The following is an 18,682-nucleotide window of genomic DNA, read 5'->3' on the forward strand; positions in this document are numbered from 1 at the left end:
TGTAGAGCAGAATTTGGTTGATGCCAACAGAGATACCCCATGTAGCCAGTGGACAGCATCCATCTGTCACAGTCCTTCCCACTCCTCTGAGCAGAGACAGGTGATGCTAGGCACAAGCAGTTGAGGAGCATGCCCTGTGCAGCTAAGAGTCACAAGGATTGATGCTGGCAGAGCTGTGGGTCATGAACAGAGCTCAAGTCAAAACAGTCTTCACAGTGTAAGAGCTGAATCATTCATCAGTGAGGCTGTTGGCAAAATTTCTCTCTGTCTAGTCAGAATCAGTTTCTACAGCCCCCTCACAGCCTTAAAAACACTTAGCATCCAGCCTCCTTTGAGAACACAGCTCTGCACAGCCGCCCCACTTCACCCAGAGAAAACAGCAATGGGAAGCTGAAAACTACCCTTCAAGTCTAGTTTCCTTAAAATCACACACCCCTTTGGGGGAACCCAAGACCAGGATTTGCATAGAGCTGGCAGCAACCTTTTGAAGGCTCAATGGTGCAATAAGGGAAAAGCCCCTTTAAGAAAATAATGGCAGAACTGTGTTTGAAGATTAGCAATATTTCTTGTAAAAAAATATATGCTTGAAATTTTGAGATAAAGACAAGTGAATTAAAAATTCTCCCCTAGTTGCTTGAGTCATTCATTCATTCATCTGTCTGTTATCTACTGAGCACATAATCTTTGTGCTGAGGAGTAGGCAATGAACCAGACAAAGAACCCTGTCAAAATTATCTCAGTATCTTCGAGGGAAAAGCGCAATCATATAAAAGTGTGAAAGGAAATGACAGAATCCTAAGCTGTCTTTTCTAATGCAGTGCTTTGCCCTCGCATTCCTGAGCAGGAGGAGTGTTTTCTCTGTAGAATTCTTCAGCCTGTTTGGCAAAAGATTCACCACCTCACTTAATTCACTCACCACCTGTCCTGTCACTAAGAAGAAAAACCATCATAAAAACGAAGTTAGACAGCATTTTTTGTACCCAGTCAAATATTGGTCTATGAAGAAACGTGGTGTAACTTTTAGGGGTAATGAAACATTGTCACCTGGGAGTTGTGTTTAATGAGAACATCTTTAAACAGCTACCGTAAACAGAGGGAGCAGAGGATTTTTTTCTTCTCAGTGTTGAGGACGGAACCCAAGACCTTACACATGTGAGGCATGTGCTCTACTGCTGAGTTACATGCCAGCACAGTGGAGGATGTTTTGTGGTCACTTATGGCCATGATACTGACTGTGGGAGAACCAGTTTAGCCTTGATATGACAATGGCTCTTTTCCATGCCTGCGACTTAAAAATTCCAAGCAACGACTTCAGAGTTCAACTTGTGTTGTTTCAATTTTTCCAAAGACTAATTGGGAAAGAGTGTTCTCCATGAATTTTAATATGTTTCCCCGCCCCCATCCTCGGACAGACAAAATGTGCATACAGATAACAAGAGTCCTGATATTAGAACCCCAAGGCCAAGCAAACTGGAGAAAGCACTGGGGAATTCAAAATATTTAGGAGTTTACGAAATGCTAAAAATAAGCCAACAGTGACTGCACTTAAAATGAATCCAGAGAATCCTCAGGTGCACATACAAATAACTTTTGCAAATTGGGAAAAGAGCCCTGACTTAAAAAAAAAAAAACAACTAGGTAATCCCAGTCCAGAATGGAGTGGACTATGTATTAGACTGTTCATAAAATTTGGGTCAAGTGAGAAGAACCCCAATCAGATCACCTTCTAACTATGTTTTGAAAAAGAGAACATGCATTGTGTGGTTTCTAAACCACACAATGAGAGAGAGAGAGAGAGAGAGAGAGAGAGAGAGAGAGAGAGAGAGGCTCTGGAGGGGTGGGGCGAGCCCTCACTTCCTCTCATCATTTGTCCCCTTTCATTGACCAGAGAATTTTTTTTTCTTTTTTGGGTTACACCTGGCGCTGCACAGGGGTTACTCCTGGCTCTGCACTCAGGAATTACTCCTGGTGGTACTCAGGGAACCATATGGGATGCCAGGAATCAAACCTGGCTCGACCACATGCAAGGCAAATGCCCTCCTCACTGTCCTATTGCTCCAGCCCCTGAGAATTTGTTTTTATCTTCTGCATTTGTAAATTTTTTATGTGGCTAAGAGTCAATGGGTAATAGTCAACAAACCAAGATATTCATAAGCAGTTCTGCATTGAGATCCCACTTATTCTTTCGTGGGATCACCTGGCTGTTATGAAGAAGATTCTGCCAGCCCATCAGGACCTGTAGCCCAAGGCTCAGAGTGATGAGGCCCCACACTGAAGCATGAATCTTGCATCCTGTTTCTCTTAGAACATCAGTACCAGTAATTATACTCGAGAAGGAGTTGGCCATAAACTAGAACTTGAATGCTGTTAATTATTGCACAGCCACTGGGAAAGATGCTCATCAAATCAAGGGCATCCCTGACATGTATTCCTCAGAGAATTCACATCAAAATCTGTCTTCAGTTTTGCTCCCATGCCTTCTCCAAGGGTGACATATTTTTGGTTTAAAAAAAAAAAAAGGTTTGAAGCAGACACTTGATTCAAAATCTAACAAGTTCTTAAACAGCTCAATGAGCAGAGGAATAAGCTTGTCACAGGGCAATCTTACCATTCCTGAGGCCACAGGGCTGAAATACATATGTCCCTTTTTATACAGGACACTGTGGAGGAGATGACATCACTGAGTTCTACCCAGACCTGGGTAACCATTTGTCCATGCCCCTCCTCCTTCACTTCCTCCTAGAACCCAGGTGGCACATTCTCATTCAGGATCATGAAAACTAGGCTTCTCCTTATGCCCATGGCTTCTTCAGAGCACAAACAATGCGCTGAGTCTCAGCCTCCCAAGGTAACAAGCAGATGTCTCAGTTCCCTCTTTGGTCCACGTTCCTGTACCCACTGGTTTGCTAGCCCTGTAGTCTATTTCGCTTGGTCTGATAATCTGACTGCTGGAAGCTCTGGTTGGTCAAACAGGCTCTTCCTGTGATTCAGTCTGTAGCTGGACTTTTTGCTTCCTTTTGGCCAGGAGTTAGGGGGGAAATGCTCTCAAAGTGAAGATGATTTCAAGTCCTCAAACACAAAGGCTGTCTTCCAGTTCTCTCTTCAGCTTTTGCAGTAAACAGCAGAGGTTTGGGAAACGGTAGGGAAAGCAGCATGGACTAGCATGTTGCTTACTCGGGATTTGGTCACCATTTCTCAGAAATTGGTGTAATAAATAGGGAGACTTAACAGTGAAATATTCTAAACTGATCATATGAAGATAACGAAAAGGCCTAAAATAACTTGTTGAAACTTAGGTGAAGGGGACATAAATTGGAGAGGTAATATCAAACTGAAGGTACTGGCAGAGGGACAAATACACGCGGGTTCCGGGGTCGAGATCTCCAAGCCTACTCAGATTGGAGTCGAGCATCCTCCACCCAGATCCTCCAAATTCCAGTAGGCGGGGGTCACACCCACCACCTGGCCCCCTGGCGCCATGTAATCCCATCAACGGCCAAGACTCAGAGACTATAAAATCCAGCTCCCGGAACCACGCCCGCATTCGCGGCAGCGAGACATCTTATCAGGACATCTTTTTATGACATCTTATTATCTCATTCCTACTTTGGACAAACTTGCAGGCTATCGAATGTAGCCTGCCCACAGGGCAGAGTCTGGCAAACTCCCCGTGGCATACCCAATATGCCAAATACCAGTAACAATGATGGGTCTCATTCTCCTAAAGAGCCTTGAATATAATCTCAGGGCTAGGATGAAAGAGACGTTACTGGGGCCTGCTCGAGGCAATCGACGAATAACAGGATGATGAATGAATGAAAATGAATATCAAACTGAAAGGTGGACACACAATTAGCTGGCCTAGCAAAACCTCCCTAAAAAGATACCAAACTTAAGCCCCCATTTCAAAAGCCTGGAGGATGAGGTCCTCCTTGCTAGGATAATTAGCTGCACCCAGGAGGCTATGGGGCCCCACCTTGTTCCATTCTGCACCCCACCTCCACCCCTGCAGTTTCCAGGACTGTCTTAGCATCCTTGCCTCACCAACTGGGCCCAGCTAGACTTGCATTCTATGCCTTTGCCTCAGAAAATTTTAAAATTGCCATATTTCTTTATGGGATGTGCTAAAATTTATTTCATGCACCTATTATCTTTATATGATCAGTTTAGAATATATCATTGTTGGTCCAAATTATTATATGTATTTCTTATTCCTTTTTATGTGATTCATTTTGAAAAGCTTCTATACAATTTACTTTTTCCACAAACCGAAACCTTGTCTCCTGCATGCTCCCTTCCCAGGACTAACTAACCTCCTGAAGAAGTCCAGAAATATCCAATTAAAAATGTTCCCTAAGAGTGCAGGATGGCATGCCCTCTCCTCTCTCTCCTTCCCCCTCACATCCTTTCCCTCTCCCCCATGCCCTCTCGGCCTCTCTCTTCCTTTTGCCTAAATGCTCTTAATTTTTATAAACTTTTACTACACCTCAGATCCAGCAGGATCTGAACCTCCTCTGAACCCTTTGCCTCAGACATGCTTGCCACCTCATTTTCCAGAAGGAGAAGCAGAAAAGTCAGGATGGTTTTTGAGCAGCAGAAAAGTCAGGATGGTTTCCGTGTGTGAGTGGTGGTGGTGGGGTGGGGGGGAGGCTGGGGTAGCAGCAGCTCGTGACTGGGTGACCTCTCCCCGTGGCACTGCTGCTGAAGAATGCCACAGACTGGTCCATGATAGGAGCTTATACCTCCCAGATGGGCAGGCCAGCCCAGGGCGACCCTCCGCCCCCTGAGGCCCATCTCCTCACTGGTCCACAGCAGAAGCAGCCCTTTTCATGTTCTACAGTCTTCTAGAGGTTGTACGGGTGCTCATCCTACTCCTGATACCTTCATCCTCATGCCCCTCTGAATCCCCAACAGCGGCTCACTTCCTAAAGTCACAGTCTCAGGGGTCCACCCTGTGAACACTGTCTGGAGACTCAGGGCTGAAATGCAGAGGACACAGGTCTACTTTTTTTTTCCTGCTTTTTGGGTCACACCCTGCGATGCACAGGGGTTACTTCTGGCTCTGCACTCAGGAGTTACTCCTGGCAGTGCTGGGGGGACCATATGGGATGCCGGGAATCGAACTCTGGTTGGCCATGTGCAAGGCAAATGTCCTACCCGCTGTGCTATCGCTCCAGCCCCAGGTCTACACTTTTGGGGTGCGAACACAGCAGGCTGGCCTTGTGCGTGGACTGGGACTTGGGGGACCTATGGCTCAAGTGCATCAAAATCCTCGGTGCTCTGCACTGCGACAGAGGCAGGAAAACATTTCTGGAAAATCTTTGTGGTTTGGAAATTCCTGGTGCCTTAGACAAGAAATTACAGAACAGTACTGGGAATCCCCAAGGGGGATCATGTCAGAGACCCCTGCGCCCGTGCTGCAATGGACAACTGGATGATTGAGGGCTCCATCTCCTCCCCAGTCTTAGATATCCTGCCCAGGAGGCAGGGCCCCCTGCAACTACTGGGGTCTCCTACAGAGTGACATAATCTCTGTGGTCACAGGGGCAGAGAAACTTGGGTTTACCTATGCTGTGGAAAACACTAGGCCATTCTCATTCTTCCCATTTGCCTAAGATTTTGCCCATTCTTCTGTATCCAACTCCCTGAAAAGTGCTTCAGACCATGCCCACTGTCACAGTGACCTGCTCCATGACCCGAATCTATCCACCTTATCATGATTCTAAAGTGATACTGGTTGCAATCATCTCTCTGCAAGATTGCCATACACGCCAGTAGAGAAAGCCCCCCCAACCTCTTCCCGCATGTCTAAGATTTGGGGACCCAAGGTACCTGGAAGTGGAAAGGGCTAGCTTGCACACTCTACAATGACCTATTAAAAAACAATTGGGTAAAAAAAAAATCTATGGAGACAGTAACCAACAGGGGATTTCTTGCTCAACCAGTGGTACCCGGAGGAGTTTTGGATTTTCAGCACCTGACAGATTGTGGAGATTCCACAAAACAAGCAAACAGCTGTGCTGGTGTAACAGAATTTTACCAAACACACTAAATTGTTTCCAAATAATGCCTACTGCTTTTGGCTGGGAAAAAATACAAGTTTTTCTATAATTCAAGCATGATCATCTTGAAAGTCAAAGACACATAACCTATTTAGTATGTGGCTCTAAGAAGAAGTCAACATCATATATGAGGAAAGGTAAGCAGGAGACAATAAAAAGGCCTGAGAAAGTCTTGGTGTTGTGAACTACATGATGGTCCCAAGCCCCTGATCCTGGGCCCACCGACCTCTCTCCCTTTCCCAACCCTGCACATCAGGCTTACAGTAGCTACAGGATTGTTTGTTTGGAAGCTGACATTCAGTTTTAGATAGTAAAAGAAACAACAGAATAAGCAAGTTAATTTCCAAGGAGATACTAAGACACGAATCCATAAAGGCAGAGGCTGCCGAGAGAAGGAGGGGCACAAGAAGAAGGGAGGGCAAGAGAGAGAGAGAGAGAGAGACAAAGAGAGAGAGAGAGGGAGGGCAGGGCCAGGGAGATGACTCAAATGGGTTGGAGCATGTGCTCTGTGGGGAGGAATCCCGGATTCCATTCACAGCACATCATGGTCCTTCAAGCACTGCAGGGATAGTTCTAGATAGAGCACCATAATTGGTGGCTCCCAAATAAAAGAGCAAGGGGAGGGTGTAGAGCATTCCCAGGCTTTTTATTTTATTTTTTTTTTTTTGGCCCTCACTTAGAACTGAAGAGAGCGCTACTGGATAAAGATGTAAATTATGCATCCACTTTGTAGGAGAAGGAATGGAGAGCTGGAGAGGTAAAGCACCTGTCTGAGACGGGGGAGTCAGAAGAGAACCCAAGCCAGACCTTCCACACCCTCCAACCCCTGTTCCACTCACTTCCCCATTTATTGAGGAGGTTTCCCATGGCTGGCTGAAATGCAAGCAATGGAATCAGGTACCACTGTGTTAAGCATAGGCATGAGTGTGCATGTATGCACATGTGTGTGCGCGCGCACACACACACACACACACACACACACACTTTAGAAGAAAAATCCAGAGAGACTTTTCTGGGTAAGGCGGGGTCAGAGGCAAGGTGTGGGAGGAGCTTGAGGGCACTTTGTTCCGTACCGGAGTAAGAGGGAAGTGGGAGATGACAGAAGACTGGAAGGATTGGAGACGCCTGGGGGACCAACAAAAGGAGCCCAACCCGAACAGAAGGAAGGAAATAATAAAACTCAGAGCAGAAATTAACGAGATGGAAACCCAAAAAAAATCCAAAAGATCAATGAAACCAAGAGCTGTTCTTCGAGAAAATGAACAAGATCAATAAACCTCTTGCAAGACTTACAAAGAAAGGGAGAGCGAAAACCTTAATAAACCGAATCAGAAATGAAAAGGAGGACATTACAACAGACACTACAGAAATTCAAAGGATCCTCAGGGAATACTTTAAGAAGACTGCTCCCCAGGATCTTTGATCACACCTGAAGCTTCATTCCCTGGCTGCTGGGGCCCCAGCAGAGAGCCTGTGGCCTCTATCAGAGCTCAGGCCGCTTCCTGTCTCCTGCAGTCAGGGAATGGCAGACACCAGGCTCCCATGCCACCTGGGAATGACCTGGCAGGGGCACCCCAGCTTCCTTGTGCCTCTGTGGTCTCCTGGGCCCCAGAGAGGAGACAGCATAGTCTGATTTCTCTCCGCGGTTCTCTCCTGTGTCATCCTCTAGGCTTGTCGCTCAGCACAGAGCTGCTGGTCCGCCCCCTCCCCCCAACCCCTGACCCCCAAACAATCCCGACTGCATGAAAACCATCTTGGAGTTTGCTTCCCAGTCAGGGTCTTTGCAGCATGTGGCCACAAAACAGTTCTTAGGAATAGGAACACTGAACTTCGCTTAAGTCTTGGGGACATGCAGCCTCTGTCACCAGCTTTTGAGTCTTCTGAGAAACCTGCAGCCCTCACAGATCACTTGGGTGAGGAGGAGTGCGGAGAAGAAAGGAGGAAGAAACTGGATGTTCCATCAGGACCAGGATGGGGCAGGATGAAGGAAACAGATGGAGAATGAAATAGTCCCACCCCTGAGGGATTCAAGGGACCATCAGGAAGGACTGTGAGGACCACGGGGCAGGGATCAGGGACCCGAGCTGCTGACATCTGCAGGGGTTGGGAAACAGCTGGATGATGCCTGGGTGACTGCTGGGGGCCTGGAACCCACTTCTGAGGAAGGGGGCAAGTTTGTTCCTGGGCCAGGACACAGGTAGGAGAGGTGGCCTGGAGGGCAAGCAGCATCTGAGCAGCACTGGGATGTGCCCATCCCTTTGGGAGAAACAGACTCTTCCTCTGACCCTTCTGGGTGTTGGTTCCACCCAGATGGTCCCTGACACCCTGACACCCCCCTGGACTTGGGATGTGTCTTGGGACTCACTCCAGGTGTCCAATCTCCCGAGCTCAGGTCCAAGGGGGTCTTCCCTGGATATGTGTGTCAACAGCAGTTGGCAACCCCTCATCTATCAGACTCTCAGACTCTCAGTTGGGCTAGGGAGATGGTTCAAAAGTTGGGGACACATGTTTCACATGAGAAAGTCCCAGGCTCAGTCACTGCTACCCTATGTCCCCCTCTCCTCCTGCCAGGCACTGGGATAGGTGTGGTTCCCCCCAAACAAAACAAAAGATGACAGACCAAGAGGGTTTTTATTTCGCTTCCTTTAGTTTTGGGGGCACACCAGAGCATCACCGGAAATCACTCTTGATTGTGCTCAGGGGACCATATGCGATGCTGCAGACTGAACCAGAGCCATGTGCAAGGCAAGTGCCCTCCCTGCTGTGCTATTTCTCTGGCCCCTGGGGTCTGAGGTTCTTTAAAACAGCTCTTAAACCCGACATGCACGCGGGGAAACGCTGCCCTGGAAAATCAGGGCCCTCCTTTGCCTCACCAAGCCTCCCTTCCGCATGAGTTTGTGTTCGTGAAATTGAAACTCTGGTTTCAATCCACAGTCACTGTGGAAGTGCGGCCTGCGCTGCCCTTTTGTTAGAGAAAGGGCATGTCCGAGGCAATTACTGACGCCACTTGCGAGCCAGGGGGAGCGCGGAGAAGTGCCCTGGCTTCCGCTCGGCCTCCACTGCGGGGCTGATTCAATCTGTGAGGCAGAATGAACTTCATGTGTAACAGGCTTTGGAAAACCCGAAGTTGCACATTCTCTGTATTAAATCCGTGTATTTGACAAAGGAGACGCCGTGACTCCGAGAAGGAGAGGTCGTGGAAACGCAGGCATCAAAGACCCATTCTCTCAGCAAAACATAGCAAAGGGCAGAGAATTGGATGGAAGCAGACGGATCCTTGCTACTTGAGAGTTTCATTCCTGGCTACTCTTGGAATCCTAATTTCTCCATCTTTATTACTTTTTTTTTTCCAGGTCATGCTCTGTATGCTACTTCCAGCGACTGCATAGGGAACTACGCGACAACGCTCATGGATCAAACCTCGGTCCCAACCTGAGCTGGCTGAGCTGTTTCCCCAACCCCAGGTTTTCATCTTTAAAGTGGTTTGGCATGACTATGACCGAAGGAGAATTAGGAGGTTTAGGGGTATGAGTCCAGCACGTGGGAGTTTCGTGGTGACTGACAGCTCCTCTGGAGTTCCCAAGGGGATGCAGGCTTCCATACCACTGGGTTCCCACTGTCACCCACCCAGCCTCGCGGTGGTTCAGTTCCCAGCCCTGGTTCTAGAAAGAACCAGACTTGGGTCTGAAGTGGGGCTCTGTCCCTTGCTGGTTGTGTGACAGCGGGTTTGTTCTCCTGAAATACACGCTGGATTCTCCCACCCGTGAAGAGTCTCCCTTACCTCCCAGATATGTGTGGAACAGGGCATCTGGTTTCATAGCCCGAGACAGAGGGGGTCCTAAGAGCAGCTCTCCCTCCAACAGCGCATCAGAATCTGCCATGATGACAAACCTTAGACTACCCTGATCTAAGTATTTCGGGCGGGTGTTTCTTGCCAATGACTGTGACTAGCTCAGCCAATTATCTATTAGGAAAATGAGGTGAATCCAGGTGGTGGCGTCTGCTCTTCAGCTTGACCTTCCTCCATCAAGGTCTCCTGATATTGGAAGAAACATTTCAAGAACTTGTGACCCAGCTCTCCAGGGAGAGGGAAGCAATTGCTCCATTTATCTCAGTGCTGCTGAGATAACCTCTGGATCCTATTCCAGCTCTGAGCGGTCCCCTGCAGGCCTCATCTGGGCACTGCACTGCGTTGAATCCTAACCTTGGCAAGACCTTTTCAAAGAGCTGAATGTTAACCAAGAAATCACCAGGAAGTTGTTTCTTGAAGTGTGGCCAGGAAGGCTCTGAAAGCCCCCGCAGCTGACGTAAGATCTGGTGCCACGTATTCAAGGACAGGCATCCGGAGTGGTCTACCAATACACCTGTTCTGAGCACTGAAAGGAGGACGTGTCTGATTGGGTACCCACCTTGTTGCGACTCAGTTCACTACACACACCAGGGCACTACAGGGCACCAATGAGGACTGCCTTTCTGACCATTTTCCCAGCAAAGATGGTAACCTGCCTACCCATAGGGGAAGGTCTGCTCTGGTATGATGCTGCCCATGACCACCCAGAGGTCAGCTCTGCAGCAGCTGCCCTGCGAAGGTACGTCTCCCATCTTCCATATCAGAAGCTCTTGATGCATTAAGATAATTCATCCAAAACAAAAACCAAAACCTGGCTAAATGGTTGAAGGAGTGGCGGTGGGGGGAGAAATCTCAATTTTTATTAACTTGTGCAAGGAACATCATTTGATGCCCACTGAACCAAATTTCTAGCAAAGTGTGTTGGATATGTTGGCTGAACCCTGAGCTCCAAAGTGAATTCTTTCTTTCAACTCCAACTCCCAGTCTGGGTCAAAATATTTTGTGTTCTTCATTCTTGAGGGTATTTGCAAAGAGAGATGAGGCTCCAACATACTAAATTCAAAAAAATAACCAAAAGTCAATAAAATAAATTTCATGGCAAAAGAGCACTTTTATGAAAGAGGTCTATATACACAGAGAAAGATAATATAAAATAAATCCCAAGAGCTTGATAACATACATTGGGGAGAATTGGAGAATGGCACACATACACTAGAGATAGAAATCTGGGAATCCCTATAGAGTTATATATACATTTAGCTTTGGACCAAGCAAGTCTACCTCTAGCAATGTAACTCAAGGAAAACTTGTAATAAAACAAACTATATGCAATGTATCTGTTGCAGAATTATCTGTCATAGTTGGAGGTGAGCAAATGCATATGTCTATCTAGGGGGTGGGATGGCTGAATAAACATGATCTAAATACAGAGAGAAGAGTCTGAAATCTAGACCAAGGAATTAGGTATGACGTACTTTACATAATTGTGACATGATCTCCAAGATCCACAGCTAAGGAAGCAAACAAAAGCTTGCATTCCATCTGAGAGACATCCAAACCAGTGGAAGGGAGGATTTGTCTTCTTGAATATATGTTTCTATGAAAATAAAAGAGTGATCTGCTAAGTTTTAATTACTCCTTTTGGGGGAACAGAGAAAAAAGGGCAAGGGTCCATGGACAAAAGCTGGTTTTCTTTAAAGATGCCATTTTAAGGAGCTGGACTGATAGCACAGCGGGTAGGGCATTTGCCTTGCATGCAACTGACCCAAGTTCAATTCCCAGCATCCCCTATGGTCCCCCGAGCACCACCAGGAGTAATTCCTGAGCTCCAAGCTAGGAGTAACCCCTGTGCATTGCCAGGTGTGAACCAAAAAGAAAAAAAAAAGATGCCATTTTAAGATTTGACTTTGGACTCAGGGAAACAATTGACATAATTAAGAATCAGTAACTGAAGAGCAAAAATCATAATAAAATAAAAAGCAACTGGTTTCTGGAAATCTGTAACAGACCCAGAGGAAAGTGATTCAGCTACATATGGATGTGTCTGCATGCCAGGAGAAGAGGGGCCACAATGAAGGAAGAGCTGTATGAAATATTAAAGAATGGGGTGGGGCTAGGAAGAACCCAGGGCCAGATGGAGCATGGGCCCAGCCCTGCAAACAGCATCTATTGTCAAACCTGACCATCTGGTGGGTAATGGGAAAAGAATGCAGGAGGGTCTCACTTTAGGAATGAGTCACAATTTCTTCCTTGGTTCCATATTACAAAGCTAAAAAGTAAAACCCCAGAATGTCTGCTTCCAAGTAACTGAGCTCAAAACCAAAACTTGAGACTATGGGAATGTAGAAATACTCAGCTCCAAAGAAGGTAAAATCTGCAATGCCTGACATTCAGAGATTTCCAGGCAGACCAAGCGGAAGAAGACTATAACCTACAAGAAGGAGACTCTAACTCAGATCGGACAGATGCCCGAGTGAGCAGAAGAGACATTGCAGTAACCCTAACGACCCTCTACTTGTTCAAACAGCTAGAGGAAAAGTGGACATGTAAAGCAGAGATATGGAGGATATGAGAAAAATAAAAGACTCAATCCAAACTCCTAATGATTAGAACTACAATATTCAGAATGAAAAATATATTGGATGGGATTAAGAGCAGATTAGACATCACAGAAAAAAGGATTAATTAATCAAAGACACAGCAATGTAAACTTTCCTCCCTGAAACAGAAGGAGGAAAAGCTTTGGGAGGGGGGAAAATAGATTAGTGCATCACTGAGCTCTGAAACCACTTTGTGATGCCTGATATAAGTGTCATTACAGTTTCCAATGGAGACATGAATCCTTGCAGACAAAGGATTCATTTTCACTGTGCCCTCCACATGAACTGACCACACAGAGGTGATTCAGAGTTGTAGTCAGAGACCCCATCTCTGCCACGGAGGAAATGTATCAGGGTCCAGTTGTTGCTAAAGCCTTGGCTTCTAACTGGAGAAACTGGCTCAGAAACTCCCCTAGACCCTCATGTCTGCTCCATGGCTACCCCTCTGTGGGTAGAGTTATAGCAAGGGGTACTGAGCCCATAAAACTTTGTCCAGATAAGCAAGATGGTGTGGGACTCCCTTACCCATTATTCCCAGGCACGAAGGCTTCTTGACCACTACAAGGACCTTGCAAGTCCCTCATCAGGAAACTGGAAGTTCACTCTCAGCATCTCCTGGGGAATAACAGACGTATGGATCCAGAAATCTGAGGGACAACTTCCTGGAAAGTGACTTTAACCCAAACCCTGGTTTACCTTATGAGGATCTGGTGGAGAGGAAATGGAATTCCCAAAGACAAGGGCAAACAAATGGACATTCACAGGTCTAGATCCAAACCCACACTACCTAAGGGACAACTAAAGGAGCTAAGAGATGGGTCTGCATGTACCAGTCTCTGAAAAAGACAAACTATGGGGCGGGGAAACAGAGTGATTCTGCCAAGGGGCAAATACTGTGGGAGAAAAGGACTGCAGTGAGGTTGCACAAGGGAATTTACAGAGGTGAGAAAACTTCTATAACCACGATGTGGTGCTAGCAATGCACACTTACTAAATTAATACTGTTAAGGGAACAAACATGACAACCTCTCAGTACCTGTACTGCAAATCATAGTGCCCCAAAGTGGGGGGTGGGGAGGAGACAGAAAGAGGGAGGGAAAGAGAGAGAAAGAGAGAGAGGGAGAGAGAGAGGGAGAGAGGCAGAGACAGAGAGACAGGGAGACAGAGGCAGAGAGAGAGAGAGACAGAGACAGAGAAAAGTGCCTACCATAGAGGCAGCCTGGGGGAGGGGTATGGGAGGAAAACTCGGAACATTGGTGATGGGAAATGTGCACTGATGAAGGAATGGGTGATGGAACATTGCATGACTGAAACTCAAACATGAGCAACTTTGTGACTGTGTATCTCATGTTGATTCAATAAAATAAATAAAAATTAAAATGGGGAGCAGGTTCAATGAATGGGTGCAGTGGAGGAATACTGGTACTTTGCTGATGGCTGTGGGTGTGGTGTCATAAACTTCGAAGTGTCATGAAATTGTACCTCTAAGAGAGTTCTATAAACTAATGTTATTTAAATTTTAGAAACCGAGGTCTTAAAACATGTTTTTATGTAACATTTGTCTTTTATTTTTTTTTTCAGCGACACAAGCAAAAAATTACTAGATAAAATGAAAGCGAAAGTACATCTCAAGAAGTGAGCACGTAGGCAGGCTTTTAAGAGTCACTTAGAGGCTTGTATTTGGCTTTCATCCCAACTCATGCTCTGATGACAAACTACCCTCCCTGTAAGAGCACTCTAGAGTCAGTGCTCTCAGACAAGGACATAGAAGAGAATCTCCACAGAGTTTATTAAAATGAAGATTCTGATCTGGGAAGGGTGAGGCCGGAGGGTCTGCATGTCTTACAAGGTTCTCATTGATGTAAAAGTGGCTGGCTGCAGACCATGTTAAGGAAGCAAATCTCCAAATGGAGACAAAAAAGCCAAGAGAGATGTTCCTTTGGATGAACTGATCCTTCTGAAACATGACGTGTATGCATTAAGAGTCTGATCCCTTGGAAACAGTATGCGATACTTCCCTCGTTGCTGAGGCTAACCACTGTCTTACTAGAGTCCTCTCCTCTTCAACCTCTAGTGGAAGTCTGGTGTCATACTGTAATAAAATCAGGGTTACAGTTGTAGAGAAACTGCTTCTGAATAGAAAACCAGAAACCTATACTCTGCAGGATAAGGCCTGTGAAGCCATGAGGGCTTACCTATCTGTCCATCCGTCCATCCATCCATCCATCCAACCATCCATCCATCCATTCATTCATCTATCCATCCATCTGTCCATCCGTCCATTTATCCACCCACCCATTAATACACCCATCTGTCCATCTATCCATCCATTCATATGTCAGTCCATCCATCCACAAATCAGTTCATCTGCCCGCCCATTCATCCATCCATTCACCCCTCCACCTATTCAACCACCAATCCATCCATCCATCCATCCATCCATCCATCCATCCATCCATCCATTTGCCCATCACACACCATTCTGTCCATATATGAACAACCTGTCAAGTGAATGTCCACAGAAACGATTCAGCCTGTCAGACTAGAGATTATTGAGGGGCAGTGGTGGAGGGTTTGGGGCATTTTGGTGTATGTGTTGGGGGTATGCAGTAACTTTGTACATCAATACCATAAATTTTAACACTAACTGTGTTACCTAAACTACAAAAAAAAGGGAAGGAAGGAAGGAAGGGAAGGAGGGAGGGAGGGAGGGAGGGAGGGAGGGAGGGAGGGAGGGAAGGAGGAAGAAAGCAGGAAGGAAAGAAAGAGAGAAAAAAGAAAGAAATAGAAAGAAAGAAATAGAAAGAAAGAAAGAAAGAAGAAAGAAAGAAAGAAAGAAAGAAAGAAAGAAAGAAAGAAAGAAGGAAAGAAAGAAAGAAATGATTCAGCCTGAACGGAAGTCGTAATGAATTTCTTGCCACTCGGCTGACTGCAAGCTCTTTGAGTGGCGCTGCTCCCTGCTGCTGAGGGCTCAGTGCTGGCAGTGCCACTGCAGGAGGGTTCAGGTGCAGAGTGGACACCCAGCAGGAGGAGGAAGTGGCCGGGACAGGAAGCCACTGCTGGAGGACAGTAAATGGTTGCCTTTTATAGTCAACAATTTCATGACATTTTCCCTGCACACCGACACTTTTTATTTCATGCTAAAAAACAACAGAAAAAAAATAACACCAAAACACCCAGATTCTAGAAATGTCTCCATCCATGGACAGCTCTTCACCTGCTGCTGATCTGTTCTCGGGTACAGAACATCAATCGGCAGACAAACACTTGCCAACACCTTCAGATACTTTGCAAGAGGAGGCAGCCACATGTACACCGAGAGCTTAGGAGCAACTCTTGCAAATTGCAAATTTAGTTACTGATCACTCACTCTGTGCCATGAATTATCCTCTGGGCACTTCAAACTGTCGTGATCACAACTAACACTCCCTACTGCCCCCCAAGGTGGCAACCACTATTAGCCACACTCTAAAGATGAGACATCTCGGGCATGAGGAGGTCAGGGAACCTGTCTGGGACAGATGCCAGTAAGAAAAATCAAGGAACACTAACCCCAGCTGTCACTCTTCCCTGCAGCCCCTCCTGAATGCCGGGAGGGCCTGCCTAGTGTTGGGGCCGGTCTTTACTAAGACTTAGCCCTGGGATCTCTCAGCAAAGAGAACTGGAAGAAATTCATCATTCCCCTGTGTCCTTACAGAGCTTGCTTCTTTCATAGTGTATGAAGCAGCCTGTGGTGTGGTATCCTTAACCTGTCACACACTGAGACTTTTTGGCTTCCCGTGGCTGAGCCGGAACGTTTGCTCTTACTTACAGACCATCTGTTGTCTGAAAAGACAGGGCAGCTCCGTACAGGCGCACCATCTGGAAAGATGGGGTGGGCCATGGGAGCAGCATGTTTGTAGGAGTTCAGCTTTAAACAGCCTGCCTTTGAAATGCATTGTGGGAGTCCTAGCGGACATGCCAAAGAGCAGGTTAAAAATTCACCTATGCCTGCCAGACTGCAAGAAGGAAAGTGAGGCATGCCCACCATTGTCATCCTGGGCCAGAGACTTGAGGAAACACCATCTTCACCAGGTCAGCCAGTGCTTCCCACACACTCCACTTCCTTCTTGTCTTTTCTGGAATGGATGTAGTGGCATGGAATATCAGGGGGTGATGGGTTATTCTGTCAGAGGAGCAATGCTGGCCAAGAGGGGGCACAATCTAAGTAGCACTAAACCACAGGAATACACAAGTCTGAAAGTCCTCGGTGAATCACAGCCTTGCAGTACACAACAACATGCTGGAAGTAAGATCACTGTGATACATCTTGGTCATTCGCTTTTTTTTTTAAACTGCTTTCATTTTAATGAACCTATGCATTTCAAAATACACTGAGATGCTATCTACTTGCTAAAAGTAATTGAAGTGTAAATAAGAAAAATCTAGTCACATTGCAGTATGAAATTTTCAGGGCAGAATAAGTGAGTTCGTTCTCTTTGTTGTGAAGATTCTGGATGGGTAGATAAGCAAAACCGCCTCCATATTCTCCTGCTGGCAAGGAGAAGTGGAAGGAGACAAGAGGCGGGAAAATTTAGCCTAATATCCTCACCTGCAGTTTCTAGAAGTGCTCCATCGCCATGGTAACCGGGCTACACTATGACCACTCAGGCACCCACGTGAGAACAATAAGCAGCTAAATACACCAGTAGCTTTAGGCCTGGAAATGAAGATTTTGAGAATTTTTCTCCTTGGCTTCCCAACACGAGCATGCCTGCTGCTTGCCCTGGAGGGGCTGGGACGACAGAAACCCCATGGGATGGACACACAGACTTTGCCAAATTCTTGAGCTATTCACCCAGCAGCCATGTAGGACTAGCTTCACTGAGTGAAGTCACTAAGTGGGACCCTCACTGGAAGGGCCCATGGACCCAACCTGGCCTGCTGTCTGCAAATCTGGAGCACTCTGCATTGTTGGGACCAGTTGAAAGGTTTGAAGCACTTCTAGAGGAGAATACTGCATGAAATCTGAAAAGTGGGAGTTCATGTATGACTACAAAAGAGAGTCTTCTGATGGTGATAACAAACCCTCCTCCCCCCACCCCGTCCTCCTCCCCCCATCCCATCTCTCATCCCCCTGGCCACTGTAGCCTTCTGCCTGGAGATTTGTGTCCAGCTGTCATGGACATCTGGGCAGACTTGCAAACCAGTACCCAAAGGCTCAGAAAAAACCACTTCTCTGCCTGATCCTGGTTGCATACACCTTGCGGCCACCCTTGGGACTAGAACTGTGATTTCTGTTCTTGAATAAATGTGCAGCCGTGAGTACTCATGGCTGCTTCTCCCAGAAGGGAGCACAAAATGAGGCTCCCATAACCATGCCACCAGACTCCGTGCTAGGCTGTTTTCACTTGGGGCGCCCCAGAGGGGGGCAGGTGAGACCCCTCCCCACCCAAGGGACCCAGTCCTGGCAGCTGACTTTCACTACCCAACTGCTGCCACCCTCCAGGCCTCTTTCCACATGCTCGGGCCGAGCCTCACATATGAGACTTATTCCTGGACACATCATAAGACACTCCCTACCCATATATTTGATGGGGTTCAGACTATAGACAAAAAATCATAGAGGGAAATATATATATATATATATATCTCAGAGAGCTCGGCAAGCTACTAAGAGTATCCTGCTCTCATGGTGCCTGGCAAACTCCCTGTGGCATATTTGATATGCCAAAAACAGTAACAATAATGGGTCTCATTCCCCTGACCCTGAAAGAGCCTCCAATATGGCAGCATTGGGAAAGACGAGTAAGGAGAAGCTGCTAAAATCTCAGGGCTGGGACGAATGGATGTTACTGGCGCCTGCTTAAGTAAATTGATGAACAATGGGATGACAGTGATACAGTGATACAACGAATAAATGTGCAACCTCTCACCACCTCCCCACCCTCCCCCTGGCCCTTCACCATTATCTTCATAGGGTGCTGGGGACAGAATCCAGGCCTGGAACAAGGCATATGTGCTACTATTAGGTCCCATCTCCAGCTCCAAAGAAAGGTCCTTGTATTCTTGTTTTAGATTGTTTATTACTTAGCACTAATCCCACTCATGGGGACCCCAGACTCATTATCTAAGCATCTCTTACCCCTTACTATGACCATCATCTTTGTGGGTGAAGATTCCAACATATG

The 18,682-nt window shown here is 46.7% G+C and overlaps 1 protein-coding gene across 3 annotated transcripts in view; it reads right to left on the reverse strand.

The window, feature by feature from the left end:
- Positions 1–18,682, reverse strand: part of NEK11 (NIMA related kinase 11) — a 237,654-nt gene that overhangs the window by 27,374 nt on the left and 191,598 nt on the right. The window lies entirely within an intron of this gene.

The sequence above is a fragment of the Sorex fumeus genome, unplaced genomic scaffold (genome assembly GCF_029834395.1).
Source record: "Sorex fumeus unplaced genomic scaffold, SorFum_2.1 ptg000072l, whole genome shotgun sequence".
NCBI classification, from domain to species: Eukaryota; Metazoa; Chordata; class Mammalia; order Eulipotyphla; family Soricidae; genus Sorex; species Sorex fumeus.